We start from the raw sequence: 14,557 nt of genomic DNA on the forward strand, positions 1-14,557 counted from the left end.
ACATTCTTCTGGCTGGTAATAGGGTCTACAAACTGCTATGAAAAGACCCCTGTGTAGAATACAATGTACTGCATTTATGCAATTGTAATGTCAACACGCATATGATTTTATAAACCAATCTCTGCTGTAATACTGATCTCTCTGTCGAAATACAGTTTACATCTTTTAATTATTTGTCTTCTCAATAAAAATTATATATTTTTTATATTACATGCTTCTAATACATTGTTTCATGTTGGCACCCTGCTAAAAAGTCCCCTACATACGCCCCTCCCAATTCCTTTTTCTTCTAGCCATCCAATACTACATTCTTAGCAGTCAGGTAAACCCATGTGAGCTAATTTTTGGGGCCTATACATGTCGACACTTTTGTATACTGTGTGAATGCCTACTGTACCTCTTGCCATCAAATACTACGTTCTTTGCTGTCAGTTAAACCCATGTGAGCTATTTTTTGGGGCCTATACAGGCCGACTGTAAGATCCTGGTACCTGCGGTACCCTTCCAGCCTATTATTTGTATATTACGTTCCACCATATAGATAGGTGGAACGCATCTAGTACCTGTCCCTTTAAATTCCATGACCTCAACAGTTAGTGCCGCTCTGAGCAGCTATTTCAACCGCTGGCATTTACTCACATGTGTTCGTGCAAACCGCTTGCTACAGCATTACCTAACGCTGCCGAATCCTCCAGCTATTCCCTAATACCTGGATTGACTGAAGACTTGCTACAACATCTTGTATCTCGCTACAAGATCATTACCTCACCGCCGGAACCCTCTCCTTACAAACCTACCAGTGATAAGTACCCCACAGGGGAATACCTTCCTAATCTACTTTCACTACTACTCTGCTTACTAAAGACTATTGCTACTCTAAGAACTATACTGTTACATCTAACATCTGCACCGCTACTTAGATTGCAAGCTCTTGAACCTATTACCATCTTGTCACTGCACTAGCCTAGCATCTCCTGTACACTTCATCTGCTCTTCACTACCACCTGTTACCTGTACATGATTGCTATCCTAAGTGCTTAATATCACCATCTGTTACCTCTTACCATTGCTATCACTATCCACGCCTGTCCCCTCAGTATCACCTCTATACTTTCACATATAAACATATCACTCCAGGAACATCTTTAATGAGTGTCTGTGTTTGTGTATGTGCTTGCTGAGACAGGCTGATGCACAATGATGAGTCTTGAGAGTTGGATATGGTAGTTCAACACATCTCTACATGACTACTGAGTGTAACTTCCGCAGCTGCAAATCCACACCACACAAATAAACGCCGGAGCGTTACACCGACACAAACTTCTCAAAAAGAAAGCCAACGAATAAAGGAAAAGCCAAAAGCCTACAGCACCTGGTATTCCCAGGCTGTAGCGGAATGGACGCTGAGAGTGTGGCTTGTGTTGAAAGAATGACCATAATATTACTGAACAGTGTCCCTGAGGAAATATATAAAGATATATTGCAGATTGCTAGAATATGGCAGCAGTGTTTCATAGACCCCTGCTAGTGGGGTGGGGTTTGTTATTGTGAATATCGACATTCCATTGTCCTATTGTTCCTGTCTGCCTTGTAAGCATATTATGGGATGTGTGTTTGTGTGGAATGACTCAAAGAGGGAGAGGGTTTTGGCAGAGTGTAGATCTCTTGTGTTTTCAATAAACAAGGCATTCTGAGTTGACTCCCAGCTTATGTGTCATCTAGTTCTTAGGAGGGAAGGATTGTATAACACTACCTGGATTGTTGCATGCTGTACCTGCTTAGTTGGATTATTACCTGTTTTCCTGTCTACCAGCGGAGCCAATGTAGATTAAACTACTCCTCCGCTACACAGGCGGTCTCCCATCCAGGTACTAACCAGGCCTGATGCTACTTAGCTTCCGAGATCAAATGAGATCGGGCGCATTCAGGGTGATGTGGCCATAGGCAACCACCACTGCCACCCTCGACCCCTTTGAACTTGGCCATGGCAAGATGGCTCCTCAGGAGAAACAAAAAGAAAGTCAACGAATAAATGAAAAGCCAAAAGCCTACAGCACTTGGTATTCCCAGGCGGTCTCCCCTTCAGGTACTAACCAGGCCCGACCCTGCTTAGCTTCCGAGATCAGGCGCGTTCAGGGTGATGTGGCCGTAGGCGATCACCACTGCTACCCTCGACCCCTTTGAACTTGGCCATGGCAAGATGGCTCCTCAGGAGAAACAAAAAGAAAGCCAACGAATAAAGGAAAAGCCAAAAGTCTACAGCACTTGGTATTCCCAGGTGGTCTCCCATCCTGGTTACAGGCCTGACCCTGCTTAGCTTCAGAGATCAGGCGCGTTAAGGGTGATGTGGCCATAGGCAATAACCACTGCCACCATTGACCCCTTTGAACTTGGCCATAGCAAGATGGCACCTCAGGATAAACAAAAAGAAAGCCAACGAATAAAGCAAAAGCCAAAAGTCTACAGCACCTGGTATTCCCAGGCGGTCTCCCATCCAGGTACTAACCAGGCCTGACCCTGCTTAGCTTCCGAGATCAGACGTGATGGGGTGTGTTCAGGGTGATGTAGCCATAGGTGATCACCAGTGTGTAACGCTCCTGCGTTTTGTTATAGGCTGGATTTACAGCTGCAAAATCTCCACTCAGTAGTCATGTAGAGATGTGTTGAATACCAGATCCAACTCTCCAGGACTCATCACCGTGGGCCTGTCAGCTTCAACATACAGATATATACACACTCAATGAGATGTTCCTGGAGTGATAGGATGTATATGATAGTATGAAGGTGATGTGCTGAAGGGACAGGTGTGAACAGTGACAAGGATGGTAAGCACTTGATAGGTTTGTACAGGAGAGTTCAAGATGGTATTTAGGAATGCAGATAGGTTAGTATCGAGTATGCTAACAGGTGGTGAGGACAGCAGATGACAAATACAAGGATAGACTAACCCAGTGCAAGGATAGATAGTAGTAGACAGGAGAGCTAGCAATCTATGCAGCAGTGCAGATGATAGATGGTAGTAGACAGGAGAGCTAGCAATCTATGCAGATAGATGGTAGTAGTCTCAAGAGCTAGCAATCTATGTAACAGTGCAGATGATAGGATAGTATGGATAGGTAGTAACAGTCCTTAATGCAATAGTAGTAGTGTAAGTTATGGAGGTTTCCCCTGCGGGGTACTTATCACTATAGTATAGTAGTAGAAGGGTCCGGTGATGAGGAAGTGATCCAGTAGCGAGATACAGGGATCAGTAGCGAGGTTCGGGTCTGAGGAAGTGATCCTGGTAGCGAGATACAGGGATCTGTAGCGAGGTTCCACAGCGAGACACGCTTGTAAGCATAGATGCAAGGCAGGTTGAATGAACATGTGAGTGAGAACGCCGGCGGTTGAAATAGCCGCTCTGTGGCGCTCAGTGATGACAGCATCGGTCTTAAAGGTGTATGCGCACCTACCAGAAGAGAATGGTGGGACGCATACGCGGAATGAAAAGTGGAATAAGGGTACCAGAGGTACCAGAACATTACACAGTACCACCCTCGACCCCTTTGAACTTGGCCATGGCAAGATGTCACTTCAGGAGAAACAAAAAGAAAGCCAACGAATAAAGAAAAAGCCAAAAGCCTACAGCACCTGGTATTGCCAGGCAGTCCCCCCTCCAGGTACTAACCAGGCCCAATCCTGCTTAGCTTCCAAGATCAGACCAGATTGAGCGCATTAAAGGTGATGTGGCCTTAGGCAATCACCACTGCCACCCTCGACCCTTTTGAATTTGGCCATGCCAAGATGGCACCTCAGGAGAAACAAAGAGAAAGCCAATGAATAAAGGACAACTCAGAATGCCTTGTTTATTGAAAACACAAGAGATCTACACTCTGCCAAAACCCTCTCCCTCTTTGAGTCATTCCACACAAACACACATCCCATAATATGCTTACAAGGCAGACAGGAACAATAGGACAATGGAATGTCGGTATTCACAATAACAAACCCCACCCCACTAGCAGGGGTCTATGAAACACTGCTGCCATATTCTAGCAATCTGCAATATATCTTTATATATTTCCTCAGGGACACTGTTCAGTAATATTATGGTCATTCTTTCAACACAAGCCACACTCTCAGCGTCCATTCCGCTACAGCCTGGGAATACCAGGTGCTGTAGGCTTTTGGCTTTTCCTTTATTCGTTGGCTTTCTTTTTGAGAAGTTTGTGTCGGTGTAACGCTCCGGCGTTTATTTGTGTGGTGTGGATTTGCAGCTGCGGAAGTTACACTCAGTAGTCATGTAGAGATGTGTTGAACTACCATATCCAACTCTCAAGACTCATCATTGTGCATCAGCCTGTCTCAGCAAGCACATACACAAACACAGACACTCATTAAAGATGTTCCTGGAGTGATATGTTTATATGTGAAAGTATAGAGGTGATACTGAGGGGACAGGCGTGGATAGTGATAGCAATGGTAAGAGGTAACAGATGGTGATAGTAAGCACTTAGGATAGCAATCATGTACAGGTAAAAGGTGGTAGTGAAGAGCAGATGAAGTGTACAGGAGATGCTAGGCTAGTGCAGTGACAAGATGGTAATAGGCTCAAGAGCTTGCAATCTAAGTAGCGGTGCAGATGTTAGATGTAACAGTATAGTTCTTAGAGTAGCAATAGTCTTTAGTAAGCAGAGTAGTAGTGAAAGTAGATTAGGAAGGTATTCCCCTGTGGGGTACTTATCACTGGTAGGTTTGTAAGGAGAGGGTTCCGGCGGTGAGGTAATGATCTTGTAGCGAGATACAAGATGTTGTAGCAAGTCTTCGGTCAATCCAGGTATTAGGGAATAGCTGGAGGATTCGGCAGCGTTAGGTAATGCTGTAGCAAGCGGTTTGCACTAACACATGTGAGTGAATGCCGGCGGTTGAAATAGCCGCTCAGAGCGGCACTCACTGAAGAGGTCATGGAATTTAAAGGGACAGGTACTAGATGCGTTCCACCTATCTATATGGTGGAACGTAATGTACAAATAATAGGCTGGAAGGGTACCGCAGGTACCAGGATCTTACAGTACCCCCCCCCTAAGGCCGGCTCCGGAAGGCCTATAACACTGGTCTCTCCGGGTATTTGGAGTGTAACCTTCGTATAAGCCTGGGTGCGTGGACGTCAGAAGCATCCAACCAGGTGTCATCTTGGGGACCATAATTTTTCCATCTTATGAAATATTGGAGCTTTCCTCTGTGGATAGGAGAATCCAAAATTTCTTTAATCTCAAATTCTTCTCCACCTTCAACTTGTATTGGAGGTGGAGGCGCGATGGTAGGTCTAATCCCTTGGTTGGGTGTATGTGGCTTCAATAGAGATACATGGAACGTGGGGTGTATTTTAAGATCTGCCGGTAAAGTGAGTCGAACTGCAGATTCCCCAATGAGCTTCTCAATTGGGAAAGGTCCCAGGAATAGAGGTCCAAGCTTTTTACTAGGAATTTTCAACCTCAAGTTCCTCGTAGATAGCCAAACAAGATCCCCAATAGCATATTGAGGTGAAGGTCTTCTGCGGAGGTCATAGTACCTCTTTTGTTGGCTATGAGCATGTGAGATGGTGGTGTTAAGTAAGCCCAAAGAGTCTTTTATTTGGGTGAGATAGTCAGAGGCTACTGGGTTACTTGATGGTAGGATGCGTGGTGGAAGAATTGTGGGATGGAACCCATAGTTCAGGTAGAACGGACTTTGCTTAGTAGTACTGTGGGTTGCATTGTTATAAGCAAATTCTGCCAGAGGGAGGAGGTCCACCCAATCATCCTGTAGGTATGAGGTGTAGCAACGCAAATATTTTTCAATACACTGGTTGACTCTTTCAGTTTGTCCGTTGGTCTGCGGGTGATAGGGGGAAGTAAGTTTTCGCTCAATGCGCAGTATGTGGCATAGAGCTTGCCAAAACTTAGAGATGAACTGCGAGCCCCGGTCAGATAAAAGAGTCTTTGGAATTCCATGTAGTTTGAACACATATTTTACTAGCAATTCCGCTGTTTCCTTAGATGAAGGTAGTCTGCGAATGGGAATGAAATGTGCCATTTTTGTCAGATGGTCCACTGACACTAGGATGGTAGTGAATCCCTTGGACGGTGGTAATTCCACTATGGAGTCTAAAGAAACAACTTACCATGGAACTTTGGGTATTGGTAGACTGCAAAGTAAACCAGAAGGTTTTGTAGTGTCAATTTTGGACCTTGCACAGATGTCACATGAAGAAATGAATTTTTGTACAGACGTCTTCATCCCAGGCCACCAAAATTGCCTAGTGAGCAAATGAAATGTCTTAGTCATACCCATATGTCCTGCCATAGGTACGTCATGGGATAACTCCAAGATTTTGGTACGCATACCGGGAGGTATGTAGAGTTTGTCGTTAAAGTAGCGGAAGCCTTCTGCATCAGTACTTAGTTGAGGTGGTGGTGAATCCAGTCTTAGACTGTGCAGAATCTCTTCCTTTAAGGGACGAACAACACCAATAATACGGTCATGGGGTATTATAGGTAATGAAGGAATTTCGGCACAGTTATCTTCGGTTAACCGTGATAACGCATCTGCCTTCTTGTTTTTGTCTGCAGGTGTATAGGTCACTAAGAAATTGAATCTTAGGAAGAATAGCGACCAACGTACCTGTCGGTGGGAAAGGGTCTTGTTGGTCTGGAGATATTGGAGGTTTTTATGGTCTGTATATATGAGTATTGGCAACCGGGTGCCCTCAAGTAGATGTCGCCTATTCTCCAGTGCCAACTTCATGGCAAGTAACTCTTTTTCACCCACTGGGTAGTTCACCTCTGGGTTACTTAGTGATTTAGAAAAGAAGGCAACTGGATGAAGTGGTGAAGTATTCGTAGGTCCTTGGGAAAGAACTGCTCCTACAGCCATATTTGACGCATCTACCTCCAGGATGTATTGGAGGGATGGGTCTGGATGGCGTAGTATGGGAGCGGTAATGAAGCTTGATTTCAACAAGCTGAACGCTTTATTTGCTTCTTCAGACCATTTAAATGTTTGCTTAACACTTGTAAGTTGTGTGAGTGGTCTCACAATAGACGAGAAGTTCTTGATGAACTTCCTATAGAAGTTTGAGAATCCAAGAAATCGTTGTAAGGCCTTACGAGTTGTTGGTACAGGCCAATCCAGAATACAGGATATCTTGCTCATATCCATCTTGATGCTGTTCTTAGATATGATGTATCCTAAGAATAACACCTCTTCCTTATGGAATAGGCATTTCTTCAGTTTTACGTACAAGTTGTGTGCGAGCAATCTGGACAACACAAGTCTTACATGTCTTTTATGTTCAGACAAGGATTGAGAGTAAATGAGTATATCGTCCAGATATACTACGACACAGACATCGAGTAGATCTCGGAAGATGTCATTTATGAACCGCTGAAATGCTTGTGTAATACAACCCAAACGGCATCACTAGATATTCGAATAGTCCGTATCTAGTTCTGAATGCTGTCTTCCACTCATCCCCACTACGGATGCGGATGAGATTGTAAGCCCCTTTAAGGTCTAACTTTGAGAAGTAAGTGGCTCCACGCACTTGTTCAATCAGTTCCGGGATGAGAGGTAAGGGATAGCGATCCTTTATCGTAATAATATTTAATTGACTATAGTCAATAATAGGCCGAAGGCTTAAAACCTTATTGCGGACAAAGAAAAGTCCTGCAGCTGTAGAGGAAGTAGAGGGTCTAATGAACCCTTTCGCTAAGTTCTCATCCAAGCATTCCTTGAGATGAGAAAGTTCATCCTGAGAAAGAGGATAAACATGACCGAAAGGTAGCTTACTATTAGGGAGTAGGTCAATAGAACAATCGTTGTCCCTATGGGGAGGCAACACTTGAGCATTTTTCTCAAGGAAGACTTCTGATAAATCCTGATAGCATGGTGGTGGTGTAATTTCCTCTGACACCATGGACAGGATTTTCTTTTGAGATTGGAGGTTACACGTGGTCTCGCAATAGTGAGAAGGGAAGGTTAGGGACCGTGTCTTCCAATCAATAGTTGGTTGATGTATATGTAACCAGGGAAGTCCCAAAATAATGGGAAAATGTGGTGAGGGTAACACATCAAACGTGGTGGTCTCAACATGAGACTCGTTAGCAGTAGCAAGGAGTGCTTGTGTCTGAGTGGTAATTGGACCAGAAGATAACGGAATACCGTTAATCAAACTAACAGAGACAGGTTTGGGTTTTGAAATAATAGGTATTTTATTTAAAGCAACAAAACTAGTGTCAATGTAGTTCCCACAAGATCCTGTGTCGATCATGGCCTTGGTGGTGATCCTAATTTGGTCCCACTGTAGGATCAAACGAATAAAGAGATAGGGATTAGTAAAAGAAGTCGTTAATCCCCCCAGCAAGACCTGTGCACACTCACCCTTTTTCTTGTGGACAAGGGGACAAATGTTCGGCGGAGGCGCAGTACATACAGAGATTTTCTGTTTTTCTCCTGGTCTTTTCAGTAGATGATATTGGTGGGCGGATGGTTCCTACCTCCATAGGAGTAGGATCGAAGGACGACTCCCGAGAAGGGTTGGGTAATGGGATTCCCATTTTCTCAGCCTTCCTCTCTCGCAATCGTCTGTCTATTTTGATACTAAGTTGTATCAAGGCATCACCTCTATACTTTCACATATAAACATATCACTCCAGGAACATCTTTAATGAGTGTCTGTGTTTGTGTATGTGCTTGCTGAGACAGCTTGAGACTTGCTGATGCACAATGATGAGTCTTGAGAGTTGGATATGGTAGTTCAACACATCTCTACATGACTACTGAGTGTAACTTCCGCAGCTGCAAATCCACACCACACAAATAAACGCCGGAGCGTTACAGATTGCACGAACCCAAAAAATGGATTCAGCGGAAATAGCTACACATGTGATACAACTAACACAAAAGGTAAATTCATTAATTCTTTCACTTACTGAAGTGAAAAATGAAAACCAGACCTTGAGACAGCAGATAGCCCGTGTTTCACAGCTCACTGCTGCCCAACCCCCCGAGCCCAAAATAAACCCTCCACAAGTCTGCACCACTATATCATATATGTCAGGTGATCCACGGGCTTGGGCAGACTCTCTTATTGAGAAAAATGACCCTCTTCTCAACTCCTATCCTACGTTTTTAGCAGAGCTCTCTAGCCTATATGAAGACTCTAATAGGCAGAGTACTGCTGACAGCCAATTGAGGGCTTTAAAACAAGGAAGGAGACCTGTTGAAGATTTCGTAGCAGAGTTCAAGAGATGGACCCTTGATTCAGGGTGGAATGATGCATCTTTGCGAACCCAGTTCAGGCTTGGGTTATCTGAAGCCATAAAAGACGAGCTCGCCCGAGCGGATTTACTACATTCTTTGCGGTCAGTTAAACCCATGTGAGCTAATTTTTGGGGCCTATACAGGCCGACACTTACTTCTGTACCCTGTGAATGCCTAATGTACCTTCAGCCACCAAATACTACGTTCTTAGCTGTCAGGCTAATTTTTGGGGACTTTTATGGCCGACACTTACTTCTGTATCCTGTGAATGCCTAATGTACCTTCAGCCACAGAATGCTAAATACATTCATTTTGACAAAAAAATTTTGGACAATTGGAGACCAAGTGCAGTGTCTAAAACCGGCTTTTTAAGACTCTAAAAGACAAAAATACAGTCATTTTTGACTAAAAAAGTTTGTCAGACCTTTGGTGACCAAATGCAGTTATTTTGGCTAAAAAAAGGTTATTAGACACCTGGAGACAAAAAAAGAGTCATTTTGACCAAAGAAATTTTTTCAGGCCATTGGAGCCCAAATGTCTAAAATCTTGTCTAAAACCGGCTTTTTAGGGTTCTAAAAGACAAAAATAAAGATTTTTAGACACTTGGAGACCAAAAGAGAGTCATTTTACCAAAAAAATGTTCATGCCATTGGAGCCCAAATGTCTAAAATCTTGTCTAAAACTGGCTTTTTAAGGCTCTAAAAGACAAAAATAGAGTCAATTTGACTAAATTGTTTTTCAGATCTTTGGTGACTAAATGCAGTTATTTTGACTAAAAAAGGCTTTTTAGACACTTGGAGACCAAAATAGAGTCATTTTGACCGAAAAAAATTTCAGGTCATTGGAGCCAAATGTCTAAAATCTTGTCTAAAACCGACCTTTTAAGGCACTAAAAGACAAAAATACAGTCAATTTGAATACATTTTTTTTTCAGACCTTTGGTGACCAAATGCAGTTATTTTGACTAGAAAAAGGCTTTTTAGACACTTGGAGACCAAAATAGAGTCATTTTGACCAAAAAACTTTTTTTCAGGCCATTGGAGCCAAATGTCTAAAATCTTGTCTAAAACCAGCTTTTTAAGGCTCTAAAAGACAAAAATATAGTCATTTAGACTAAAATAACAATTTCAGACCTTTGGTGACCAAATGCAGTTATTTTGACTATAAAAGGCTTTTTTGACACTTGGAGACCAAAATAGAGTCATTTTGACCAACAATTTCTTTTCAGGCCATTGGAGCCCAAATGGCCGGTTTTAGACAAATCTTGTCTTAAACCGGCTTTTTAAAGCTCTAAAAGACAAAAATACATTCATTTTGACTTAATTTTTTTTCAGACCTTTGGTGACCAAATGCAGTTATTTTGACTAAAAAAGGCATTTTAGACCCTTGGAGACCAGAATAGAGTCATTTTGACCAAAAAATGTTTTTCAGGCCATTGGAGCCAAATGTCTAAAATCTTGACTAAAATCAGCTTTTTAATGCTCTAAAAGACAAAAATATAGTCATTTGGACTAAAAAAATTTCAGACCTTTGGTGACCAAATGCAGTTATTTTGACTACAAAAGGAGACCAAAATAGAGTCATTTTGACCAAAATTTTTTTTCAGGCCAAAATTTTTTTTCAGAACATTTTTTTCCAGACCATTTTGACCAAAAATTTTTTTCAGGCGATTGGAGCCCAAATGGCCAGTAAAAGACAAAAATACATTCATTTTGACTAAATTTATTTTTCAGACCTTTGGTGACCAAATGCAGATATTTATACTAAAAAGGGCTCTTTAGACACTTGGAGACCAAAATAGAGTCATTTTGACCAAAAAGATTTTCAGGCCATTGGAGCCAAAATGTCTAAAATCTTGTCTAAAACCGGCTTTTTAAAGCACTAAAAGACAAAAATACAGTCAATTTGAATACATTTTTTTCAGACCTTTGGTGACCAAATGCACTTTGACTAGAAAAAGGCTTTTTAAACACGTGGAGACCAAAATAGAGTCAATTTGACCAAAAAACTTTTTTTCAGGCTATTGGAGCTCTATTTTGGTCTCCAATTGTCTAAAAAGCCTTTTTTAGTATAAATAACTGAATTTAGTCACCAAAAGTCTGATAAAAAAATTTGTCAAAATAACTGTATTTTTGTCTTTTAGAGCCTTAAAAAGCCGGTTTTAGACAAGATTTGTCTAAAACCGGCCATTTGGACTCCAATGGCCTGAAAAAATGTTTTCGGTCAAAATGACTCTATTTTGGTCTCCAAGTGTCTAAAAAGCCTTTTTTTAGTCAAAATAACTGCATTTATATAGTGCGCATGCGCGCGGGCACGAGTGAGGACATGTCCTAGCTGCGCTCCGCACACCACCGGCCACAACCTAGCTATAATTAGCGGCGGGAGACGGCGAGTTCGCCCCACCTGACGACCGGAGCGGCGGTGGAACTGCCATGAAGCGGGGGAGCGCGGGGCCGCCCAGGAAAAGGCAGAACAAGCAGCTTAACAAGCGGGACGGATTGCGGCCTACTTCAGCCAGTAAGTCCTCCTTGCCAAATATGGCGCCAGGCAAGCAGAGCGCGCGGAGCGGCCGGGATGCAGCCCAGGAGAGGTCTCCGGCACCAGCTTCTCCCCACCTGCCGGCCTCTTCCCCCTTTGGGGAGGATTTGGGGGACCCCTTTTCTTCCCAACAGTCCGGACGATCGGGAGGGAGCCCGGGCACGGCGGCGGGGTACGGAGTCCCATCCCCCGCAGCCTCATTCAGCGAACCTGCACCATCTGGTTCCCCGGGATCCTCCTTGGACAGGAACATGGCTGAACTGGCGGACTCCATGTTCAGTCAACATAGCCCCTCGGGTGCAGACCAAGCGCCCCCCCAGGTCACCTATTCGGGGGACGCAGTTTTGCTGGCACGGTTCTCTGCCTTGCTGCAACAGGAACTGTCTAAGGCCTGCACAAAAATCACTACAGACATCAAGCAGGACTTTCAAGCTTTTGGGGTTCGGCTGGATGCCATTGAAAGCAAGGTGGACGGTTCCCTACAAAGGGTTAATCAGAATACCAAATTGGTGACCCAGTTGCACGACAGGCTAGAAGAGGCCTATTCCAAGATCGAGGACCTTGAAAACAGGTCGCGCCGTTACAATGTGCGCATTAGGGGTCTCCCGGAAAAACATCAGGACCTGGAGGCAGCGGTACAAGACCTCATGAGAGACCTGATCCCTGATATTTCCCCCCATCAGCTTGAGGTGGATCGGGTTCATAGGGCCCTTACAGCGCCCCGGCAGGATGGTCTCCCTCGGGATATCATACTGAAACCACATTACTACAAAATCAAGGAGAAAATGATGTCCACAGCCAGGAATCGCCCGGATCTCTCCTTGTTCGGCTCTCCCATACAGCTTTTTACTGATCTAGCTCCTTCCACGGTTCAGAAACGTCGGACCCTCAAGCCTTTATTGCAACAACTGATGAATCGCCAAATTAAGTACAGATGGTCCTTTCCTTTTAGACTCTCCTTTTCCTACGGAGGCAAGAATTATTCGTTCAATAATTTCCATGATGGTGAGGACCTTCTGCTGGAACTGGGCATATTATCTAGGGAACCTCGCTCTTCAACTTCAGCTGCAGGGCCGGATCGTCCTCTGTCTCCGTTGTGGTCTCGTCGGGATCCTCCGTCCTCTCGGAAGAACGACAACCGCAAGACTTGAAGAGTGTTTGGGAACTGGTCTCACCTTTTTTATGGTTTTTCCTTTTTGTGGTTCGTATTCTTTTTTGTTTTTCTTAGATGGGCTTCCCTTCCCTGTCAATCCCGGCCAATGCCAAGTTTGTGGCGGCGGCTGGGTGAGGGAGGGGAAGAGAGTTTTCACGGCCGCCTCCGGTCGGTGAGCACATACTTATATTTTTCTTGTACCTGCTGGACTGAACTTTGAGGCCGCTACCTGTTTAGATTTTGTTTAACTTTGGGGCTTTTTGTTCGGTTCCCTTTCTGTATTGGGACTCCTATCTGGGTTTTTTGATTTTTTTTTTTTTTTTCATGCTCTGGATGCCCTGTGGGGGTGAACTCTCCAGGGGAAGTTTGGAGTTCGGTCGCCGGGAGACCCGGCTTGCTTCCTGCAGCCCAGGCTTTGGGAGCGGGGTGGGTGGGGGCTTCTGGCTCCTCACATCTCACAGGGGATGGGGCGACTCCGGGGAGCGGGGTTCTTCTGCTCCTCAGCCGCAACTTACTTTTGTGCATTTCTCAGGTTGTGGCCCGGGGTGTTCCCGCATGCCACTTTGGTGAATTTGCCCTTATCTTGGGATGGGGGCAACCTCACATCAATCACCCCAGGTTTGGGAACTGGGGGAATACCATTCCCAGGTACTGTTTTTTGTGTTTATATTGATAGTTTGTACGGAGTGGGGGGTAACTCCCCCTGCCGCTTCTTATGCTCTTCCTAATCCTTTTCTTTTTCTTCTCTGTTCTTGGACCCTGACTCTGCGTGCCAAACCCACTGTGAGGCCCCGGGGCAGCCGGACGGCTTGGACTCCGCTCGGAGAACGGTTGAGACCTGTTGAGATGCGACCAGGTGAGTGCAGTCTACCGGACCACCATGACACCCTCTAGTTCCACTAAGTTCTCCATTATCTCTCATAACGTGCAGGGTTTTAATTCCCCAGTGAAGCGTACCAAGGCTTTCCTGCACTACAAGCGCCAGAAAGCTGACATATTATTATTACAGGAAACGCACTTTTCTAAAAATTCGGCCCCGCGTTACCTCTCGTCCCACTTCCCACAGTTTTATCTGTCTTCGGGTCAGGAAAAGAAGAGGGGGGTAGCTATATGCTTCTCGCGCAAGGTTCCGTTTACCCCGGTCACTGTGGTTCGGGATAGGGAGGGCAGGTATTTAATGGTGGTGGGGTCGATTGCCGACCAGCTGGTCTCGTTCGTTTCCTATTATGCACCTAACTCGGGACAGGTGGCCTTTTTTCATGATATGCTACGCACTTTGCTCCCCAAGGCTCAGGGTAGGGTGGTCCTGGGGGGGGATAGCAATCTTCCCCTAGAGCACACTCTTGATAAATCGGTCCCGGGCAAGCCTAGATATAGACATCTACCCAGGAATGGGCATAAACTGGCTCGTCTCCTACATGACTGGGACTTGCTGGACCTCTGGAGGGAATTTAACCCGTCCCAGAGGGACTATACACATTTTTCCCATGTGCATGGCACTTACTCTAGGATTGACCACGTGTTCGCCAGCTCTGCTCTGGCCCCGTTTGTGTGCTCGGCGCGGATCTTGGCGACCCCGTGGTC

The sequence above is a fragment of the Pelophylax lessonae genome, assembly GCF_965119305.1.
Source record: "Pelophylax lessonae genome assembly, chromosome: 2".
NCBI lineage: Eukaryota > Metazoa > Chordata > Amphibia > Anura > Ranidae > Pelophylax > Pelophylax lessonae.